Source organism: Osmerus eperlanus, chromosome 21, assembly GCF_963692335.1.
Source record: "Osmerus eperlanus chromosome 21, fOsmEpe2.1, whole genome shotgun sequence".
Lineage (NCBI taxonomy): Eukaryota > Metazoa > Chordata > Actinopteri > Osmeriformes > Osmeridae > Osmerus > Osmerus eperlanus.
In genome coordinates, this window is record NC_085038.1 from 5,496,279 (window position 1) to 5,520,855 (window position 24,577).

The 24,577-nt window shown below is 43.3% G+C and overlaps 1 protein-coding gene across 2 annotated transcripts in view; it reads left to right on the forward strand.

Moving 5' to 3' along the window:
• The window catches only part of zeb2b (zinc finger E-box binding homeobox 2b), a 63,537-nt gene that overhangs the window by 21,866 nt on the left and 17,094 nt on the right, over positions 1–24,577 (forward strand). The window lies entirely within an intron of this gene.

The window sequence follows — 24,577 nt, forward strand, 5'->3', positions numbered from 1 at the left end:
CCCCATCGTTGCCTGGAATAATAACACTGTCTGTGGGTAGGAACACCTTTTTAAAACTTAATTGATTTCTTTAAAAAGCAGTCTCTCCTGCCACACTATATTATTGCCTGGGAGAAGGGCCTTACATTAAATTGCCTTGCCGTTCTGAATTTGCCGATCTGACTGCAGAGACATTAGTTGAGACTGTCAAGAATTCTGTCTAGACTTGGGGGGATTTACACTAGAGCTGGGGCCAGATGACTTTCAACAATTAGATAAAGTCATATCTAATTAAAGAACCTCTCTAACTGGTCAACTTGTCATGTTCTCTCGAATTGAACTTGTTTTTTGCTGTCATATTTTAGTTAGTCTTTTTGTATAGGAATTTAAATCGAGATATTTCAAGATATCATGCATGACGGTCAAACACTGATACAAAATAACTCTTCAGCTGAGATTCAGAGGTAAGGCAGTATTTGTCCACCCCTGACTAGAGTAGGACAATGCATTGCTCAGGAACGTAGACAGTGTGCTTCTATTTTTGTCATTGCTGCAGTGTGTGGACGCCCATCTGGTCTTAATCAATCAGACTCATCCCATCCTAGAGTCTCAATGGCCTCCCAGCTGTAACAATATATGGCTTCATCTAGGGCCACTTCAGACACGGGTCAGGCCCCACCAGATGACCATGAAAAGAACCGTCCAAGCCATATTGTCATGGCCCAACTCAGAATGACCTCTCTATCAAACTTTCCTGAGCCCTACAAAAAAGCAGCAAACAGTGAGCGTTGAATCCCAGATAGCTCAACTTAGGCCATCATTTTTAAAATAAGGTTGCACTGGAGCTTTTTTGTTGTTGTGACTTTGGGGGAAACAAGGTTGCCTAGGGAAGAGGAAGATACTCTGCATGACAATACCTACATCTGTCCTGTGTTTCATTCTTTGTGATATTGGGGTCTCTTTGTCCCTGTGCTGTCCTGGTAACGGGGCTAGAAGTTTGGGGGGGATCTGTTGTTGAAGGAGTGAGGGAGGCTTGTGACTTGAACGCCCCTGTGACACGGCCTTTGTTGTGCTTAGATATTTGATCCTCTTAGCTGTTCAGGGTGCACCCCCCCCCCCCAACCCCAGCCAATACCAACCCACACAAATGCACAGTCACGCTCTCTCTCTCTTTCGCTCTCACTCTCTGTTTCGTTCTTACACTTACATACTTGTAGTTAAAAACTCAAGGCTTCCTGCCTGATTCACTGGTGCTCATGCTTGTTTGTGTATGGTTTTGTGTGGGTGGTTGGGTGTGGTGGAAGTGTATGTATTTTGGATGGATGTTACATATTTTTGAGTAGAGTAGAGTTAAGAGCATTTTTACTCTCATCGACACATCAACATTATTTGCTCAGAAAATTATAGTTCTCTGGACTAAACTTAAAGTCAATGGCTCTCTGGAGAGTGTATTATGGGCCCTTTATTGTTTTTAAGCTGAGGTCATCCTTCTGCAGAGTGTGGTTGAAACAAAGGCCAAGCATGTAAAACAGGCCCAACTGTGTGAAAGGAAACCTACTCCAACATTGTTTGATGGTCAACTGATCCTAAAAGATTACAGGCGTGCTCAAGTGCTGGGAAAACTATTGGAACTATTGGTAATTGTGTTTCAACTAACAAGCCTGTTTTCAATCCCATTTTAACACAGGAGCACAGTGAATATGAGCTTTTCTACCTTCTGTGAGTGTGTTGTCCTACAACTTAGTACCAAGTTCTGAGGCTGAAAGTGTCAAAAAGGAGATGTCAGCTGCAGACGTTTGTCTTTATTCTAAAGGAGGGCAGTGCTTCTCAAGCGTATGCACAATTTAAGGCAATGTGTTTGATAGAAACATCTTTGGGTATCTGTGAGTGGACATGCCGTGGTGCTCTGAGTGACAGATCCCGTGCTTTGAATTGTCATCCCAATTTCAGTGGCACGTAGACAGGCATCAAAGGTTATGTGAAAAAACAAGGTGAAAGGAAGTTTTTTGGGGGAGATATAAATATAGAAGCACCATGTCTGATTGTGTAGAGAGCACATTTTCTTTTCCAAAATGCATGAAATAAGAAAGTAAAAATCCATCAGAAAATCTATCAGAAACTTTGTCTACACAAAAAAACATTTGGGGGAATAATTTGACATGAAACTTATTTGCTGACTGCATAATGCAGAGAGAGAGAGAGAGAGAGAGAGAGAGAGAGAGAGAGAGAGAGAGAGAGAGAGAGAGAGAGAGAGAGAGAGAGAGAGAGAGAGAGAGAGAGAGAGAGAGAGAGAGAGAGAGAGAGAGAGAGAGAGAGAGAGAGAGAGAGAGAGAGAGAGAGAGAGAGAGAGAGAGAGAGAGAGAGAGAGAGAGAGAGAGAGAGAAAGAGAGATCAATGGTTAGGCTATGCCGTGTCACAGCATGTGTATGTCTGGTGGGTCAAAATGAACGTCATTATTTTGTCTGGTGACCTTGATAATTGTGACGGTAATTATCATGAGTGGTCATTATATTTCAAGGTGCATGCCTTCATTATATGAATCAATTTGAGTCACTATCAATTTGATAATATTCTAAATCAAGTCTATGGGAGATGCACTCGCCGCGCGCTCTTTGTTGCCTAATAATGGAATGCTGTTATTGAGATTGAACCACATGCCCATCCACCGCAGCAATCAATTTTAACAGCTTGTAAAAAAGTACTGCAAAGATTAGCATCAACAAATGGAAAGAGATACTTAAACAAAGTGCATTGAATTGAGCCTCTCTTTCAACTTGCAGGGTTTTATTTTGATAGGTAACAGGAAAACACATTCCACTGAAGATGGAGGGATGGGTTCCCATCCCTGTTGCTCTAGGGTGGGCAGTCATAGATGAGAATGGGTCAACTCAATGCTCTCAGGGAATTGTGGAACTTAGCTCCTAAAATGGGATCCACCTGGATGGCCCAGGCCCAAGCCAGAGAAGGCGAACGGAATCTCTCCCAGAAGCTCCACTATAAGCCTATCTCAATAGATTCAGGTCTCAGAGGAAACTGATAGACAAGAACAGTTTATGGGCCTCCTTAGAATTTAAGAAAGACAATCCACCTAGCTCGGGTTGTTAAATTTTGCACCTGCATACGGTTGCAATAGACAATAGACACAATTGAGGAAAAAGTACAGACCAAGGCACTTTTCCTGGCCTTGTCCAACAGCAATATCGGGACTTTATTAATAAAAACAGACAATTATATGGCAGTGTTTTGATGCATGTGCCTATCCACAGAGTGCCCCTCTGACAGTACAGGAAAGATTGTGTTCAGTGAAATGCACTCCTCTTCCGTTGTCCAGTGGGAAAAAACTGAGCTCGCCAAATTTGGGAGATGCCAGACATAACTTACAATCGCTCAGACACATTTCTCAAAATGTAATGTAGACAGAAAAAACATATGTCTACGTAAATTGCTGGATAATTCATTACATTATGACTTAGAAATTGTTTCCTTTTGCTGTAATATTAGTTTATAGAGTTTTTAGGCAGGGACAGGGGATGCAATGAAAGTGGAAAAATCTGAAATGCATGGAGGTCCACCTCAGCAAAGTAACTGTCAAAACACGGAAGCTTTGAGTTTAACCCATCCTGTCATTCTCTGTTAGTAAAGGATTTAAAAACCTGCCATTTTTTCACTGACCTTATTGTCATTCGCTGGGAAAATATGTAATTAGTGCATGTTTACAAGCCTGGCACACCTGCAGCTCATCTTATGCCGTAATGTTTGCCTTGAAGAAGCTAGTCTGATGCCAGTTTATGTCAGTGCCTGTCACTGACAGAGAGAAAAAAACAAGGGAGAAAGGGAAAGAGAGAGAGACAGAGGGTGAAGTATAAAAAAGAGAACCACCACTGAGCCATTCTTCGGAAAAATCTCAGACTGGCTTAATGCCGTTGTTGTGTATGTGAAGAAATGGGCATTTACACTGGTGCACAATAGAGAGTACATTACTTCAACACTAGCCTCATTATATCCACAACGCCTACCTTCTGCCCTGCTCTGGTTTACTCACTCCTAGCTCTTATTGTTGGGGTATAATGGTGCTTGTGCATTTCTGAAATTCCCTCATTATTCAGCTTATTAAGGCTGTACCAACTCGATAATCGCACTGCATTTTGTGTCAAAGGGGAACTGTGCTGATTTACCACATTTGAAGGGTGTATGGGGCAGACTCAATCCACGCAGGCAGATGAAATTGTTCTGTAAATATGGGGATGTATAATGTTTTTTTTTTCTGGCTAGCACAATCTCAACCCCCTGCCTCCCAACCCTGCACACCCTGGAAGACATACCCAGACAAAGTGTACCTGACTGATTACCTTGCTGATTTGAATGTGTCATTACAACAGGCAAACCAGGCCAATTCTTTCTTACAGAATAACTGACATGTTGCAGGAAGTGTTGAGTATTACAAAAACCTCATAATCTCATAGTTACAGTAGATGCTAAGAGAGTGACCCAGCCTTGCCATATGCATTTTCATCTCCCAGCTTGGATATCCAGCAATGCTTGGCTCAAACATGCTTGTAAGCGAGAGAGACAGAAATGGGGATGTCTAAAAGAGAAATTTGAGAGGTTGTCTGTTTAACTGTCACCAAAATGTTGCCTGCATGTCATCTGATAGCCTTTGTCTGTTGCAACAATCGGGACAATTGTTTTACATTTAGCGGTAGACAAATAAGTCTGTCAGATTGACTAATACCATTGACAGTGAATGGTTATATTCCTCTCTCTATTCCTGTCCAAAACAGGAGACTGCATCTACAATTTAAGCACACAACCTTTCATTGCTTTGAAAGATATACCTAGCTAAGAGAGAGAAACAGTGTCATGAAGAAATTCATTGTTAGCCCTCATACCAATGATAATTTATGTATTATTGCATTTATACTTTGTATTCATTAGAATTATCCTAGCAAGGTTCTTAAGCTGTTTGGGTGTAGAATTCTCCTTATTTAAAGAATGTTCACAGCATTCCAGGATGCTAAGAGTTACTGCTGTCCTTAAGGGGAATACGGCTGCATTTTGCTATGTGACATGTTGTCATATAGGGGGAAAAAAATCAATTGGCAATTAAATGATGTACCTTGTGAAGATGACAAAAGGCATTTGGTTGCACAGGAAGAACTGGGTTGTGAGGGGTTTGTAATGAAGGCCTAATGACTATTCATAAGCGATTTTCAGTCCGCTGATCCACTTGACTGGAAAGTTCTGCCCTGGAGAGTTAGCGCTGTCAGTTTCTCTCACCTCAAAAATCTGCCGCGATCGACGGTGTAGAATGTGAGCGAGAAATTACCCAGCTACTGCTCCAGGCCTGTTTCAGGTCACATACAGGAGGCACACATCTGGCACACTATAGGTGCCACCGGGGGACAAAATACATCGAATCAGGAAGTGTAAATACATAGAATTGACAGCCGTGGATACCTTTTCCTGAGCGCACAATTCAAGCTTTGTACCCTTTCTATCCTCTATCCTATTCTTATTATTGAGCTGAAAGGGCTTTGAGTGTCCATCTGCCAGACCCTAACCATGTATTTATGGCCTCGTCCTGAACCTTGGTCAATAGGTGATAAATTTAAGGATCCCGTACGATCGAGTGATGCTTTAAATCTGAGGAGATCCAGGGTTGGATGCAGCAGGGATGATGAAATGAAAGACTCATCCGTAACCTTTTCTCTAGTGTGAGCTTACTAGGTCAGTTCCCAATGAGGCCTCTCATTGGAAATATCAGTTAGCAATTAGCATAGCGGAGAGGCGATGTGAGGGCTACTCACCATGCATGAGCAGACAGGTCACTGAAACTGTGCTAAATGACCCTGATTTTAATCACAAATGTGGATATCACTGATTTCATGTTGCATAGATCAAACATAATTAATTTGCAGGAAGTGCATTTAGTTCACCATGATACTTCTGTGTTATTTCTACAACCTGAAGTATGTTGCTCTGCAGTGCCCCTGCATGCCAAAAGACCTGCGTATGCGTTAGCTTTTCAAACAAGGTGTTATCTGGGCTTTATCGACTCAGGCAGCTCACCTTATCTAAGGTAAATACAATAATGTTCTCATTAGGCCTGTTTCATGGGCACTTGGCAGCCGTGTTTGCTCAGTAATAAGAGCAGTTGAGAGCCTGTCAGGCACAGGCCAGGTCAGCTCTGTTGAAGGGGAATGGAGGAGGGGGGAGGGGGGAAGGGGGATGGGTGGCAGTGAGTCTAAACGGCATTATGCACCCAATGTAATGCTGTGCAGTGGTAATTCAATAAAGCCCTGAGTATGTACCTGAGCACATAGTTAGCATGTCCCTCAATCCTCCTCTCTGGCTCTCGCCATCTTAACGGCCGGCTGGTCTAGACTCTTAACTTCTCTGGGCTTTTAACAAGGTGGCCTCCACTGCATGGATTGTAGCCAAAATGACAATTACGTTTATTAATTTGCATCGATTATCTGGTTTGTAGAATGTAGAAATAATTGAGCAGTGAAGTCTTGTTGCTCAGCATTTCTTCCGAGTCCTGCTAAAGCAGACTCGGACCAGAGAGGAGAGGGGGGGAGGGGAGGGTGACAGGTAACCTTGCTGAACTCTGACCGAAAGGCCATGCTGGGTGTCCCGCCGTAGACAGGCCTGCCCCAGAAACAGGGGAAGCCCAGAAGAATCAGTTTGGTCCCAATTAGCATTTTTCCCTGAGCTGAGAAGGACTGGGTGTTTTAATGTGTATTTTAAACCACAAATTGTGTTAAGATCCTGTGCAAAAACTATGCCAGGTTTCCTTTCTTTATTGTGATTGTTAAGTATTTTATGACCTTTCACCAATACCATTAATACCCAGACATTTTAGAAAAGCATAACAAATGTTATTTTGGTTCATGTTTTATTTTTGGTTTGTTCCTTTTTTTGTTCGAGGCATAACTTTTTTTTTTCTAGAAAGCGTCAGTTAAAACACTGGCATAGTTTTAACATGAAATTCAGAGTACCTCTACCTAATCTGAGATATTGCTCGATGAAGCAAGTCTTGGAGTTAGTTGGATAGTTTGACCTCATCAGCAGAAACAGATAAGTTTCACTTCTGCAAAATGTAGTCGGAAATGTGCAAATAGGTGGACTGAAATAACACTGTCCCTTAACATGCATTAAGTGCTGAAAAGGTACTTCTACCTAATCGAGGAGAGAGGGAGTGTAACTGAGCACTGAGAACTGACTTGATGTAAATCAATGCTGTGGCTATCACTGTGTGTGTGTGTGTGTGTGTCTTGTAGAGGTAGAGTCTTCACAAAACCGCATGTGATTTAACAAATCACTGTAAGAAGTGCTAGCTTCTCTTCAGAGGCAGTGGGCAGGGCCTACGGAAGTATCTGTAGTAGTACATTTACATTTAGTCATTTTAGTAGTAAGCAGCTTTAATCGAAGTAGCAGTATCATCATTAACATTGCTATCATTATTACAAAGCATGCTTCCAGATGATACTCTCCATCCCTCGCCAACACTCTAGACACCAGTACATCATTATGTAGTGGCATCTATCAGATACATACTTAATTAGAGCCCGTACAGCACATTAAGCCGGTGGAGTAGCCAAGCTAAAATATTTATAAGGTTGAGTATATTTATTATCTGTGTCATAATCCTTTATCAGAAGATTTCAATGGTCCTTTATAAGATCGGTAACCCCCCCCCTCCCCCCCGACACACACACCACCACCACCTTCTGACATAGACATGCCCCGGTTTCCTCCCTTCTGGCCCACAGAAGAAGAAAGGCCCATGGTGCTACGTTATAATTTCTAATTTACCATGGAACTTTATGCTATTCTTAGTCTACAGAGTGGTGCAGCTTGGAGTGTCCATGAGTGGCACTTCCATAGCCCGAGTGCTATCAGAGACAACTTCTGCCTGATAAAGCCCCTTCTCTTTTTTGTATGTTTTTTCTTAAGGGGGGGGGGGGGGTGGGGGGTGGGGGTGGGGGGGAGGGTGTCATCGTCAAGAGCCTCTCTCTCCAAGGCCCTTCCAAGACAATGGCGAATAGTCGCTCTTTTTGGTTTGGAAGATTCACGAGGGTGTAATGTTGATAAAAAAAAGTCTTGCCCTCCTTCACATTTCTGTCTCTCTATGAGAGAGGGTGTGGTGGGGCAGGTGGGAAGGGGCTGGTTTGTGTGTGTGGGTGTGGGTGTGTGTGTGTGTGTGTGTGTGTGTGTGTGGAGGGGGGGACAACGATGAAGCAAGAAGCTCCCCTTTTGGGACGGTAATTAGACATCATGCTTCATTCCTTTTTTTTTATTCTCTCCCACTGCAGCTGATAAAAGCCAAAGAAAGCTTAATGAATGCAGATTTGAATGGGATACATTGCACTTAGAAGAAATATATGTACTTTATTTCCTACCCGACCAAAAAATTGTATTATTCTGCTTGTTTATTTATTCATCTTGGTTTATTTACATACATCAGCTGAAGGCGCTCGTGATAAAATATTTAACTTGAAAACCAGTTAGCTAACAGTTAACATTACCAAAACTCCTCCGGCATTTGATAGAACAGCCAGGCTGCATTGTGGAGATGTTTCTACACAACCTACACCTACATTGTACAGTGTGTCCTCTACTGGAGAGACCCACTGACTGTGGGGCTGCACTGGTATCTGTGACCCTACTATCCACCCATGATGAGGTCAGTCTACGCGTGGGCGGGCCCAACATATCCCAGGAATCTCGCTCCACAAATGTGGCTTATCCTCGGCCAAACCCTGTGAAAAAAACAGCCCACTAAACCCATCCTCTAAGACTGTCTAATACAGATTGCATGCCAGGAATGAAGTGCAAGCCTCCAACTCAGTATTGCTGACCTCACCCGTACAATGTATAAGTCAATTGCGCTTGCCAACAAGGCCATAGGAAGGGATATAATTGAGAACATGTTCAATACCAAAGTGTGAAGCACACCAGTGCTCACCTGCTCATGTTGTTGGTAGGACATGGGGGGGTTCATGTTGTGTTTTATGCGAGTGAGTTCAGTCGCCTCTGCTGTAGGCTCACATGCCTGTTGCAATCTTGGATTGTTTGGTTGTGCCCACCATTGAGATGCATGGTTTTTATGTTGTTTAGCCACGTGTTGCCAGACTGGCTTGTTTCCTATATGGGTAAAAGAAGCGGGCCTGCGTGCATGGAGGGCGTTCTCTATATGTGTGTGTGTGTGTGTGAAACTGACACTTAAATTAGCCGGGGCCTATAAACATGGGCTTCCTCCACAGTACGGGTCATGAGAGGCCTGTCCCCAAGGATCTGTGAATTTCTTTTTTAATACTTTCGAAGGAGGTCGGTTTGGACCTGCGAGGGTGTGTAGGTGGTGGGTGGGTTGTAAACGGGAGGGGGGGTTGTAAAGCAGGAGTTTAGGGTTTAACATTTTTTTGGAAGGGTGGTCCAGTTGCGCTCTAGCATTTGCTCCCATACTGACACTGATGCAATGGAGCTGGCATGCAGACAACTCTGTGGGATGAACCGTGGATCTTCAGTGGGCTCCCAGGTGGCTGCAGGCTCTGCTCAGTGCTGGCGTAGGACGGGGTCTATGGAAAACAATCCTAGCTCTTACGCCACATATAAAATGTTACACTGGGGCCTTTGGCCAGGTGGGGGGTTCCTGCTTTATTGATTTTTATTACTTTCTGACAACATACTTCTCTTTGTTTGGCCAGCAGGGCAGTACATTTTCAGCCTGTTGAGTATGAGTTAAAGGATAAATAGACTTAAGCTTCGTGTTTTTTTAATACCTTCCCTCTTTATTTTCTTACCTTGTTGCAATGATGGTGCAAAACAGTGTTTGGCATTGAACGACCACAGACTAGACCACACCGCTGAGCTGTCTGTAGATTCAAAGAATGAGCCATGTCCTTCATTTGATACACTGATGTCACTATGTGTCACAAGCCCCTGCAGTCCAGTCCTGAGGGCTACTTCTGTGCATAGCTAAAACTAACTAGGTGTCCATTCCAAGATCATTTATCACTTTAAACTGCCAAACACATTATTGTATAGCTCCAATACCTTAAATACAGTTTGTTTGCTTATTTATGATAAATAGGTATTTAAATAATTTTCTTTTTTCAAGAGCAACCTGAACTCAAAAAACGAAGCAGTGAGTTATTCTGTGAGCATGTCATCACAGATTTGTGAGAGGGAATGCGAAGTCCCCTGTGGCATATATTGAAACCTGACATGAAGCCAGCAGTGTTGACTCAGAATGCCATTTTTACCCCTCGTCTGAACTGACTAGGTTCTGACGCTCGCCGACCAGGGAGGTAACCAAATGTGACCTTCTCTCATTACAACACCTACAATTAGTTTTTCGTTCGCCTATTTGCAACGTTTTCTGGCCTTTTTTCCACCTCGACAGCCTACATTTCGGGATACAAAACTTTGTTGTTTTCTTTCCTTTCTATCTCGTAATTGCCTACAATTTGTATGTTTGCGACTATTTAAACGTGTGGGCAAACACACACACACCCACACAGCTACAATGCTCCAGCACATATCATATGAGTGAGAGGATGCTACCAGTGTGCCATTCTGTTAGTCTCTGAGGTATTAGCCAATTGAAACCTCTTCTCTGTTTTCCCCTCTCTCCTTTCCTTCTTCTTTGAGAACAGAGGTATTCTGAGCTTCTCCACCTGGATATTTGAATTATTCAGCCATGCAGGAAGCAGGCCTTTCTCCCCACTGAGTAGTGGTGGGTTGTAAAGGCTAAAATTGCTTCATCATGCCAAAGAGAAAGTATGCATACATTATTTAGTTAAACCTGAGAAAATCAGACTTCTCCCTAGGTATTTGTGTCTGTGCAGTCTACTTAAATTTCAGAGAGGTAGACATTTTCCTTCCTGCCTGCACAATAACGACATCCATTAATTGATAGAAATATTTGGGAATACTAATACTCAGCTTTTGTTAAAACCTCCACAAAATTTTACCTATTCATATTTTTGGTATGCAGAGAAAGAGCTTTACTAATCATTTAAGTGTTTTTTAGGGAAGGAACCCACATTTCAGTTGCTCAATAGATTTCTTCAAATATTTTAAAGCCTGCACTTACTTTACCACCTCCCTCTTCCCTTTTCTCCTTCACACAGACACACACACACACGCATATTCACACACACACACACCCACACACACACACACACACTACTGAACATTTTCACCCTATATTTGTTCTGGACTTGGCAGGTATACTTGTCAGGTTTACAGGTCCTGGTTGCACTTCTACACATGTTTGTCTCTTTAAACAACTGAATGGCTGACTCATTCTCTTTTTCAGGAAAAAAGGGAAAAGATAAGGGTTTTCACACCTCTGACCTTCCCCCTGTCTCCTGTACTCACTAACACATGTGCACACCAGGCCAACACTGTATCTAGTCCAGAGCCTTATCTGCAAAACACAGACTTAGCATTTACGCAATCAACAAGGCACTGTCTCAAAGACAGCTGCCATTTCAATGATCTTTTGTGAGGTTAGACTCCCCCCCCAAGAAAATTGTCTTTAATTTAGCATTGCTAATCTAATAGAATAGTCTCTTTCAAATAAATCACTAGATTTGCTAGTTGTTAGAGGTACTTTTGCACACTGGCAATATTGTGTTTTTCCCCTCCTGTCTGCTATGAACATCTCCATGCCATGAATAATGCAATTAAGTATGGCTAATGCAGTGTGGCTACATTCCCAGAGTCAGTTCAGTAACACAAATTATAAACCTTATGAACTGAGAATGGATTTTTTTCTGTCTTTCAAACCTGACATTTTTTAAATATATTTTTTTGAGGAAAAATTGGGTGTGAATGAAAGGCTTGTCTATGAAATGTTCCACACAAAGTGACCCATGCTAGCAATCATCATCACGTCCCCTGAAGAAAAGCAGTATATCATTTGTGTTCAGGATTACCTTGCCATGACAACGCCAAGCTGTTGATTAAGATGGTAGGAAGAGTGAAGCAGCAGTACGTCTTGTGGAATGTTGTGTGGATGGGGAGCTTGTTTCCAAGGGGCTGCTCAGTTTGGATGGGGGTTGTGGGGTGGGCAGGGAGGACAAGGGGTACTGGGGTGGGCCGGTCCAAATCGATGGCGGGGTCGTCCGTGGCGGCTTTCTGATGAAGTCAACTGTTGTTACCGGTGCTCTGGAGAGCAGAGGTTAGGCACGGCGGAATGCAATTTCTTGCCATCTGACAGAGCGGCAGAATAAAGTGGCGCACTCTCCTCCACGATTGCAGGGAATTGCTTCTCAGGGTGACAAATGATTAGCTGTTATCTCTGACTGAATTTGATTCCTACAAGCAGCTGAGTCAGGTAACTCTGGGAGGATCTGAAGGCTTTTTACAGGAAATGAAATCGGCTCCCCAGCCACACCAGGACAAAATATAATCCTCTCTGTCAGAACAAGATTACTACTTTGTCTAATTGGAGACAGCTTTCCTTCAGCTAGCCTATTTACCCAACAGTGCAGGTGTCTGTTTGTCCTTGTTTGTTTGAGATCCGTGGCAGTGACTTATATAAGTCTCTTTTTCCACCTGACTTTACTGTTCTTTATCATATAACATTTTGGAAAGGGGTTTAGGAGGGGACTTCTTGCCTTGCTCATTGTGTATTTGATTTGTAGATTCATTTATACACGAATGGCAAAGATCCATAGAAATGCAATTCCACAAGGATGAATGATTCTCTGCTGATTCTCAGAGGCTTGTGTCGGCCATGCAAATTTACATTGCGGCCACTAACAAGCACTAATGACGAATTGTATTCCTCCAAAGAGTGGGGTAAGGATTTTGACACATGACAACATTGTTGGAATTCAGGCCTTTGACTGTCTAATGGTTCTTTGGCACCTTGGATTTCATTTTGAAGCCAATTTGTAGCTCAGACAGTGAGCGACCAGGGCAGGGGAGATGTGGTCCACACACTCCGAGAGCCACATGAAAAAGCTCAAGGTGTTAAAGCTTGATTAGTTCCTCTCGGCAGTATATCGGCTGGGTAGTTGTCACCCTGTGAACACACTTAAAAGGCGAACTGGTAGCCATTCCCTCTATCACACCTTACACTGACCAAAACAGATAATAGGTTAACAAGGAAAGACACACACACACACAGTGGTAGTGAAAGCTCTGGAACGGCCATTTAAAAGGGCTGTGACAAATGTCTTTCGATCACAATAGTTAACAGAGCTTGTGTCTTTGTAAGCCCAACGAATTAATAACGAATGTCCATAACTGCTGTTATCTCAAACTTAAAGCATAGGTGTTTAGATGTGTGTTGGGGGAGTCAGGCGGCTGAGCGGTTAGGGAATTGGGCTAGTAATCAGAAGGTTGCTGGTTCGATTCCCGGTCGTTCAAAATTGACGTTGTGTCCTTGGGCAAGGCACTTCACCCTACTTGCCTCGGGGGGAATGTCCCTGTACTTACTGTAAGTCGCTCTGGATAAGAGCGTCTGCTAAATGACTAAATGTAAATGTTGGAGGTCTGAGAACACATATTATAAACACAAAGCCTGAAAGTAAAGAACATTTAAGGCCTTGTCAGTCCATACTTCCTGTTTAAGCACCCACGTGGGAGTCTCTGGCATGTCGTGTGTGTCACAGGAACAACATAAAATCTCTCTGTCAGCCCTTTGTTTTCATTAACTGAAACAACAAACAACAGAGAAGGGGAAAAACTGAGTTGTCTCCGCAGGCGCTGCCGAAAGTGCCTTTTGGACTTCCTGTCTAGATCAGGAGATAGGTGAGGAGCTAATGCTTCACCTCTGTTATTCGAGCTTCAGATCTGCTCTGTGTCCTGAAGGAGAGGAGGGGTGGGCGAGGGGAGCTACCCAGGGAGGAGGTGGGGAAGGCAGGGCGGCGTCTGTGAGCAGTCCCATCGCTTGGATCTCACTGATGGTTGAACCTGGTGATGATATGCCTAATGCTGGGCTCGTAGGGGAGCCGCCTCCACTCCCAGCCCTTCACCTCACCCCTCCAATCCCCATACACCGTGGGAGCTCTACTTGGAAGAAAAAAAGTATTTGTGTGATTTATGACTCTTACCATCAGATATACCCACGGGTGCCCCCCCACCCCACCCCTCCACCCGGGCCCTTACACAAAGACTAACTGACTGAAATGGATTAGACGTAGTTATCCGCAAATGGATCCTGAGCTTGAATTTCCTCTGTCCTGTTAACTCATGCACTAAGGCGACGTATTATTGCCAAGGTGGAGTGGGCCCGGGCAACACTCTGATCTGCCATGGCTGTGTTTGCCTGCTGTAATTACCTGTTTTGAACAAGTTAATAGCCATAGGAAACCCGTTTTCCTGGGATAAAAGGACTGTATCTCGTGTTCAAAGCCATGAGAGGGTTGACATACAAGGGGGGATACTTTTCTTTTCTGTGCTCGAAAAATAAATTCCTTATCAGGTATGCACTTAAAAGGAAGCTACTGTTGGAAGTGCACTGTCTTGAGAAAAACAGGGAAGATGAAAGGCTTTTGTTAAAAGTTACGCTCGGTCCAGGTTTCCTGTGCTAGCTAACTCCCCTGTCCCTCGCAAGCGCTCCACTCTTCCTTTTGCCTCCTCATGCACGTTGTCTTTGAGGGGAAAAGTAAACCCTTCATGCTGCCTGCCGGTTTAAGATTAAATACCGAGATGGCGACAGGAAAAAGGCAGGGAAGAAAAACAAAAGGCAGGGTGGGTGAGGGATGTTGTGAGAATTAACAAGTTTGGTGACGGAAACTGCGAGTTAGTCTGATGTTGCAGAGTCCAAACATGCTACTCTGGCTTTGCGATGACATGGTAATCTGTCGGGGTAACATCGGTTTAGGGTTGATAAAAAAAAGAGCTCTCATCCTTTTACCCCTATCACCTGCTCAAAACAAGTCAGGCTGCTGAACAGCAGAAGCCGCAAAAACACCACTGGCATAAAATGCAGCCATGCAACGGGACTTCAGTTTTAATTTTGCGTCTTTACACTAACTGAACTATTGCATTGCGTTACCAAATTGCATGGATTTGTAAGCAAGCCTCCTGGTGGACATAGGGTTAATAGGAGCACTTGAAGTCTTCTCACAGGGTACATTTCCTTTGGTTTACATTGTACAAATCATTTTGCCTGGGAGTGCTCTAACAGGGAAAGTAGAATTAATATGACTTCCGGTCAAGATGAAAATTTGAGACCTGCCAAGTCACTGGGGGTTCCTTAAGTCAGAGGAAAGAGGTTTTCAAGGAACTTTGAGGAAGTATCAAGAAACAATGAGCTTACGACTTTGTCTGGCTTAGCTCTCCCCCGGCCTCCTAATCGTCTGTCTTAGAGAAATGGCGATAGCTCGCAGGCAGTGACAGTGCCCCGCGTGTGTGAGTCTGCTGTGAGAAAATCCTGCACCGCAGTCTCTAAATGAGACTCCATAAGCACAATAATGTGTTTAACTTGTAAACTAGTAGGAGACGGATTACCAGGGTAGGCAGTGCGGCGTTTCAACTGTTCACCTTTTGCCTCCACATCTGTCCTGCTAATGGTCCCTTCCCTTCCCAGAGCTAGGGAAGCCAGTCCAAACCTCAGGCGCCATTTCTATTTCTTCCTCCATTCCTTTTTTCCAATTAGAGAACTACTCATTATTAGTTTATTAGCAATAGCGAGCTTCGGCAAATGTGTTTGCGGATATTCCGTTGTTAATGAACAAATTCAAACCCTATTGAACGCGTTCGCAGCTGTGAGTGCTTAGCTAATAATAGTTTCCCAAAGACAAAAGATTAAGGAAATAGCTTTATAGGGGCATAACAATAGGAGCCCATTGGAGCTCTAATGGCATGCTTTTCATTTAGAAATGGTTTCCCTTTTAGCATTCTGGATGCTTGTCCTGCTTCTCTTTGGGTTTCTCCTCTGTGAGGAGCTTCGTATTCCCCTACCAGGGAATTTACCCTGGGTATAAAGAAGGGAGCGGAATTGAGATGGGGGGATTGACACACAAAGAAGGTGTCTCCACCTGTGGGAACTGAACTCCCCAACACCCCCCCTTTGTGCCTCCTCATTGGCAGGCTTCAGCTCGGTCTTAACAAGGCAGGTAAATTGTTCATTAAGACCGAGGTAAGGGTGGGTGGGAGGGCAAGCGGGGTAAAAAGTGAGAAGAACAAACAAGTCGAGGCATTTGTTCCTGGTGTAATCTACACATCAATTATCCCGCTGTGCTAATTAGCACCTTTCCTTACCCCAGGTACCTAAGCATTCACACATGCTCACTCTTTCATGCTCCTGATCAAAAAAGGGTGGATTGATGGAAACACAGGGAGGCTGAACCCAAGGGTGGGGAGAAAAAAGCCTTAGATCAAAATTTCCTTTTTACTCACGAAACTCCTGTGTGCCCTACTCTCTGGTCCCCCTTGACATCACGCCAAAGAAACCACTCAATTATGTAAGGTACATACTTCTATATTATATAGTTCATGCCCATCCATGCATATTATTGACAAGAAAATGTGTTGATATGGTTAAACCGGGTAGCAACCATTTTTTCTTTGTAATTTTACACACGGCCAAGCAAGAGGTCGTATTTTTTGTTAAATTTAATGAAGTTTTGTCTTGACTGAATTTTCAAGAATAGTATGTTCACACATTGGCTAAAATGTTAGGATGTGATGGTTAGCACTGGCAGAATGAGTACAGCACACAACCTCACCAAACAAACCTCAACAACACCTTAAAAGATGCTCTGGAAAGAAAAGGATATAGGCTCTTTGTAATGTAAAATCCCTCTGTTACGCAATAACCTTCGAAAAGGGGGTGTTTTGTTTAACTGTCCTGGGTAAAGATTGGGCCTTATAAAGGTGCATTTAGCATGTGAAAGGCCCTTAGGAGGTCCCCATGTGTCCTGCGGACCAGTCAGAAATCATAATTAGAATTGACTTGGAGGCCCCCTACATTCTCACTGTGGGGAAGTCCCATGTGATATAATTAAGCATGTAGTTTCTATTTCCTCTGGGCGCAGAAAAGCCAGGTGAAACATGAAAATAGTTAGAAAGCCAAACCCAAGTAAAAAATACTGATCCTGTTTACTCATCATCCATAACTTATGGACTGGGACCTGATGAGTGTTTCTGTGCTCGCTTTGCCGACTGAGTGAACGGTACAGAGGTTAAATCTGTCTTCTGCCTCTTGCAACACCTATTCACTACGCAAACACATGTCTGGGAGATGATACCTATCTTTATCGGCTTCACACATGGACCACATGAGTTGTCAGTGGTGTAAGAATTAGCAGTTTTCCCTTTTTTTTTGTTTTTTTGTGCAATCTTAAGATTGGCCAAGTGTACAGCGGTGATGAGGCTTCTCTTTTCTCTCTCTCTGTGCTGGCGGTGACTAATTGGGAAGTGGTAACAGTGTCAGGCTAGGCAGCCTCTGGAGGCTGTATCCCTGTAGGGCGCTGGGCCCCGTTGTCAGGGGGCGCTCATTTGCTGATTGGAGAGCCGAGGTTGCGGGATGAAAAGAGCCCATTTCCTGCAGCCCGTTTGATACCTGGTGGGGATGCTATTCAGGTGACAAAGATCCAGGCACAGAGGGGGGAACAGATGTGATTTACACACTCATTACCATCTGAATGAGGTGCTCAGATTGGCCAGACCAGGGGCCCTGGTCTTCACCTGGATAGTTCCCCCTCTGATCTTTATCCCATCTGAGGGCCCTGATCCCCACCCCCACCCCCCCTGACCCTTTAAAAGCCTCCCCCTGACCCCCAGCTGGTGACTGGCAGAGTTTTATGACAGTAAGCGGTCTCTTCGACAGCTCGGAGCACAGATGCTATTCAGAAAATGTGCCTTCACACCAATTTTTGTCCTCATTGTGTATGATACAGATCAGGGAAATTCGTCCTGAACAATGAATCCAAACTACTGCTATTCATTTGGATGTCTGCCAACTACTATATTTGACAGTGAGACCTTATTTCATATTTCAAATACGAATACATTAATAATGTTCTTTACATGGGGCTGCTGGTGCAAGAATCAGAATATGAGTTTGATGGAAAAGACAATTTATGAAATGTCAGTGTTAATTAATATCTGTGGATGTAGATTATTCCTTAAATGAAATGTTAACAGTATTTTTTGAGGGGAAAGATTTGAAGACCAGGAGACTAGTATAACAAAGAGAGATGTTATACTGACAGCTGCAACAGTGCTATGCTTCAGGTGCAAAGCCTCAATGTGTATCCGTGTGCCTGAGATAATCGTCCTCCTGGCTACAGCAGTTTGGACGAGAACAACCTTGACCGGATGAAACTGTTTTTTACTTTCTTATCTCATGGTCTGCTTGACAACCTCACAAAGGTGAGAGGTATTTGTGAGAACAGAAAACATCCACTCACATAGTGTGAATGGACAAAACATGTTCTGGCCTATAGTTATTGTTTGTCCTTCTTCTAATCCCATTTTCTCCTTAAAGTAAAGCAAATCACCATCAAATGGACTTTGTTAAAGTGCATAATTACAACTCAGGTTCTGCTTAACTGCTATTAACAAAAATGTACAGTAATCTGTTCTGGCAGTGCAATATGTTACTGAGCACTCCAATTAATCTTACAGGAAGTGTAATAAATTTACTATATCAGATTGAAGCAATACTGTATATAGATTTATTAAAGCTTTTAATCAGTTCTGGCAAAATTAATTCTGCAATGATTGCTTACATTCGAATTAGCATATAGTTAGTGCCAGTAATTTATTTTTATGGATTCCTTTTTATTAAAATGGGGCATATGGCCCTTTAGCATCACAACATAGCAGATTTTTCTGTTGAGTGCCATTATGTATGAAAACAAAACATATCTTGTTGTTGAAGGGACAACTCAACTTTAAATTGTTCTTTGACCTGTAGAACTAACTTGACATTCAGCGTAAACAGATTGTGTTTTTGATATAGTCGTCCTCCCTGGCCTTGGTAAGTGTAGATCATACTCCCAGTGACGCAACTTACTTTGTCCCTGATAAATAGAAACATGATAGAAGTCATGCTACAAGAGAAAACACAATCCTTCTATCCTCCCCCTCTCATTTTCTCTCTGCTTTGTCTCACTCTCCCCCCCCCTCTCTCTCTCTATCTCTACATACACACACACACACGCATGAGAGCTCTGCAGCACTTGCAGAAGGCTGTAATTGATGACAGTGATGCATGAATAAATAAAGGGAAAGCACTGGTGTTATAGTGGTGGCTGTATACAAGAGCAAGGCCCACTACCTCTCTGAGGGCTTGAGCTAACTCACAGTACAACAGAGCTCCAGAGTCAGGTCATATTAAACAGCTAGCTGATAACACTCTGCTGTGACTATCAATTTGGTGCCAGCCGCACCCCACATCAGACCAACAACAGGCACTGTACTTCCCTCCGTCAGCAGATTCCTTTACCTGAAACTTTGTGTGCGTGCGTTTGCATGTGTGTGCGTGCACTTGTGTGTAAAAGAGCAGTCTGTGGAGAGGGCTGGCGGGGGCGGGAAGGCAAGAGGGTGAGGCGTGGACCCGTGGCAGTGAGCCATGCTGTCCCTTTGCAAATGGGGAGGGGCCCATAGAGAGAGAGAGAAAGAGAGAGAGAGGGGGGGGGGGGGCAGGGGAAGGGACAGAGAGAGATGAAGAGGCTCCAACAGAGTCATGGCCACAGAGAGAAGACAGGCCCAGATAAGAGTATCAGCTTACAGTACATGCAAGCATACACACACAGGCAGGAATATGCTCATGCAGACACCCTCACTAAACACTCCTATAAAAAGGTCTGGTCTCTCAGTTTGAATGGGCAAATCACAGGAGCACTTTAGCAAGCACCTAAGTATAATAATAAAAGAATCCTGAAGAGCCAGAGCTTTCTAGAACTACCATATAATTTTGAATTTACTAGTTTGGATTTGAAGTTCAGTATAGCCCTTATATACTTTGAAAATGTTGTCTGGGGCTCAGCATTTATTTTTTATTTTTGGAGGGACATTAATATTTCATTAGAAACTTGACTTGTCAATACAAAACACCATTTAAATATGGCTTTGATCTGCTATTTCAGGACTGCAGATAATCCATCTGCTTATAGTAGGCAGAAGAGAGATAGGTGAGCTTTCCTTCGTCCTAACAGGGATGGCATTGATGCGCAGGTGCTCTTTTAGCAGTCACCATAGTAATTGCTTTACAATTTACATATGCATACATTCATACACAAAGAGCACACATTTTAAATAGTTTAAGCACTTGCTGCATTTACGGACGAGAGGGTAAGAAGCATTTAAAGGCCTTTCTAGTCAAAGAAAATTATAAATTGTCTCCCTTTATCCGAGAAAAGTACCAGTTTGCCCACGACTCAAACTGAAGTCGTTTCATCCTGCGAAAGGTTTTGTGTGTATTTGGTTAGTTACAGTAATTATAGCCAATAACTGACAGCCAAAATCATGCAGGAGAAAGTAAAGGCTGTTTTCTCGCGCAAGGCCCCGCTGCAGAACATCTGCTGAGAGATTTGCATATTAATTAACCCATATTAACTCTAATTATTCTGGGAAATTATCAAATAAATTAAATTTTCTAATTTTAACCTTTCCTTTGCTTGACGTATGTCAGTGCTAGACGAAACCTAGAGCTCACTCTCACCTGAGGTGTGATCTTAAGGAGTATGTTATTTTTGTTGTTGTTTTTTTTGTTTTTCCTACTCTGAATTTCCCCTCCCTCTTGTCCTGAGTCCTGAGGGCAGCCTAGGGATCTTTTGTGTGCCTTCCTTTTTTTGGGTTCGTTCGTTGGGGAGGCAGGGGCCCAGCATATTTGTCGAGAGCAGGAGCGTGTGCGCATGGAGGCACAGATGGTGGATCCACACAGGCTGAGCGAAGGTGGACCCTCACAGCAGTTAAGCAAACCTTAAAGCTTTCTCTGCTCCCAGCCTGTTGCTCAGGACTCTTGCAAACAAACGGGAGTTTAATTCAATTACAGTAATGCTACTGTGGGTACAGAAATTATTGAAAATTACCTCCCCCTTTCTGACACACTCAGTCGATCCCCCCCACACCCCCCCCACCTTCCAATGAAAGACACACACACATCGAACCCTCCCCCAGACACATACTCCTCCAGACACACACTCCCAGGTTTACACATCACTGAGTTTTCATCATTCATTGCCTCTACATAGCTGCCCCTCTCTTTTCAGCCCTTTGTTCCCCCATGCCACTGCCCTTTTACTGGTTATAGCTTATTCTGCTCCCCCTTCAATCTGCCATGTACAGTAACATAAGGTAACTGGAAGTCCGTTTACCATCCTACCGTTCCCATTGAGTTGCATAATTGAGTGCACAAATTGTGAAATACAGCACATTACTAATGGGTGGGAAAACAGAAAGGTAAGATATATCAACAACCTTCCTCCCACATACCTCAGTTCCTGCCCTAAAAGACCGATTATCTAGGGTGCTGCCCACTCAAAGCCCTAAACTGTTGTTAAAAGAAATTATGACTATTAAAAGGTCATTGTTAGACCTATTCCAGTGGGTAGCCCACAAGGCTATGACCTCATTTCCACCTTAATGCCTATTCTTTCACCTCCCCCTGCCTACCCAACCCCCTGCCAGCTTCCCCCTTCTCCCTTCCAGCCATTCAGGTGATCTGCCTGGTTCACATTCATGAGACAGGAGAGAGTGCGAGCGGTTATCCTCCAATAGGGTAGATGTCCCCGCTCATTACCAACATGGATAGGGAGGGAAGCAGCACATCACCTGGAGCACAGCCTTAACTGCTAGCCAGGCAGCCAGACCGTGTGTGCGTCACCTCTCTCCACACCGCAGCGGGGGCAGTGTGGACAGGACAGGCCCCACTCTAAACATAGAGCATGGACAGAAGGCTCACAGGAACAAGGCTCCTTAAGCAGATGTAGCTCTTGTATTTCGTATTTCTATTTTGCGACTTATTATGGATGGAGTGCAGGTTCAGCAAAGCCCAGCTTGGGGAACTCAGAGGGCTATGTGGTTGAGAGTAGACACTCAGAAGCAACATGGCAGTTCCCTCATCAAAGGTACAGTATGTCTTTGAGCTGTGTGTTTGATGAACTATTAGTGATCCAAGTTATGTCTATCCGAGTTTTGGTATATAGACTGTAGATACTTGTGATGTTTTTTTGTCTGTCGGCATGAATAGCTTTTGTACATATAGAGCGTGTTGAATTGACTTTTCATCAAATGAATTTAAGAAAGCTGTCAGAGGTGAAGTGTTGGTCATTCAGTTTTTTTATTTTCAAGTTTTCTGGAAGATTACGATATTTGTATCAGACTCTGTATCTTTGTTGTGACTCCATCTTTCCTTCTGAGCTCAATTGTAACTTTTATTTCAGATGCAGTTCCTGTCACCCTAATCAATAAACGATTGCAGTTACCCTCTGTATCAAAAGACTGACAGCCTAATACTAGTACTATGAAAAGGTTATGTCAGAGAGTTCTAAACCTGAAATTAAGCCAGATTGGAGCAATTACAAGTGTCATTTTAATTATCTGAACAACTTCAGTACAAGATGTTCCCTTTTTCTACGTCAATTCAGGAGAAAAAAAATGAAAGCACGTTTAATCAAACAGGTAGCACCAGTCACAAAATGTCAGCCATAATTGCCTTTTGTTTGGAGTTGACACTTCAACTAAGGAAAAATAGAAAGTGTCATCTGAAGAAAACACAGCAAAGGAGTAAACATTATAATTTTTTTGTCTCGCTCTTCTGTTACACAAAAGATTGATTAGTAGTGAAGTACAGAAGAAAATAATGGCCTGTGTGACATTAGTAGGTTTGAATGACTTTTGTTGCGACGCACAATGCCAAAGGCAGTCTTGTGCATCAAGTCGGTGTCTGTCAGGGACGTCACTTTAACAATGCTGCCTTTCTAAAGTTAATGCTAGCTACACGTTTGACTTGACAAGTTCCACACTGTCATTCCTGCCTTCTTTGAGCTCTGCATTGATAAATACTGTCCTGACAGCTGACGTTTGAGTAGATCACATTTACTGGGGCTTCCCTGTACTTTTCAACCTCGTCTGCAGAGTTGTGGAGTACTACCCTTTGGTACATACACAGGCATCTCTTGTTGGGAATTATTTGGACAGTAAAGTCCTTTGTGGGGTTATTTCTCTGAGTAACAGACAGCACACTGTTTTAATTACCCAATAACAGTGAAATTGAACTTTTCCCTTGTACCAGTGACTCACTTTACTTTGTTAGTAATTGGGCTTCTCCTGATATTTGGGGCTAATATACTAGCCCCTATTCAAACCTCCTATTTGCCCAGAGCCTATCCTCTCAATTTCCATGTCCAAATATTGAAGTCAATGTGTGTTTGCCGTCGTTAGTGTGTTATTCGGAACGCGACGTAGAACACCAAAATGAAGCCCCGTAAGACCCTCCTGGAAAGAAAAAGCCTTTTTAAACCTGTCCAGCCTTAGATAATTTCATTCACTCCTCCTGGCCCTGCTTGCATTCAGTCTGCGTCCAGAGATCAGGTTTTCAGGGGTGGGTTGATAGCTTCCCAGGCCTCCAGCTCTTTTGTTGTAGCAGCCTGCGAGGCCACCCATAGAAAGTTGGGAGAAAGGGGGTTGCTGCACGTTGCTAAGAAATGGTTAAACCTTTGGGATAGTGGGAGGTGGGTTTTGGAGGGATGGGGGGAAATATAATAAAAGCGCATTATCAATTGTGCCAAGGTATATCTGGACCACACAGCAAGTTTGAAATGTCTCACTTTCTTTGGCTTTCCCTTTCCTTTTTCATGTCTGAGGGCATTACCCAGCCTGAACTTGCCTAAACCCTTGTGGTCACACCTCTTGAAAAGGTTTTGTTTCTCCCGTCAATTGGTATTCTAACCAGGTCAGCGGATTCTGCTTGCCTCGTCTGCGCAGCCGTTTTCATTTTAATTTGCACCTGTTGTGCAGTTGTTCGGAAGGCAAGTGCAGACCCGTGGATTATACAAAGATCACGTTATGAACAGATATGTGCAGGGGCTTTTCCCCTTAAGTTTGAGAATAAAAATGGGGCACCTAATTTTTATTTTGGACAAATGAAGACGTGCATGAGTAGCCATGACGAAATGTCTGGACTATCAAAGGGATGACGTGGGCCCATAGATTGATATAAACCCATAATTAATGGTCTCAATTAATCTTTAGGTTTGGATTTTTTTTGTTAGCTTGTTATTTCATTGTTGTTTCACATAGAAATCAAAATGAGCAAAAATGGTTGAGCTTTTTCATAAGTGGTTGTTTTTAAATTGCTTTCCCATGATGTCATACCCTCTTGTTCTTCCTGCGGTATTCTGTGCGTGTGTTTCTCCAGAGTAGTGTTTTAGGAACTGGCAGTGAGGTGTGTTTGTGTATGATGCTGTGTTTCTCTAGCTGAGCTCATGCCCACTCTTTAGTTCCCTAATAAGTCTTTTGACTTCCTTCGTGGGACAATTTATGTACCAGTGTGTAGGCCCGAAAGCGTTGTGCGGACTGACTAATTCACAAACAGCCACCTTCAATTCAGTTCACTGACCTTATTTACGGGCTGTCTATTTTAGGAAAAGCTGCCATGTGTCTGGGACCAAGTGTT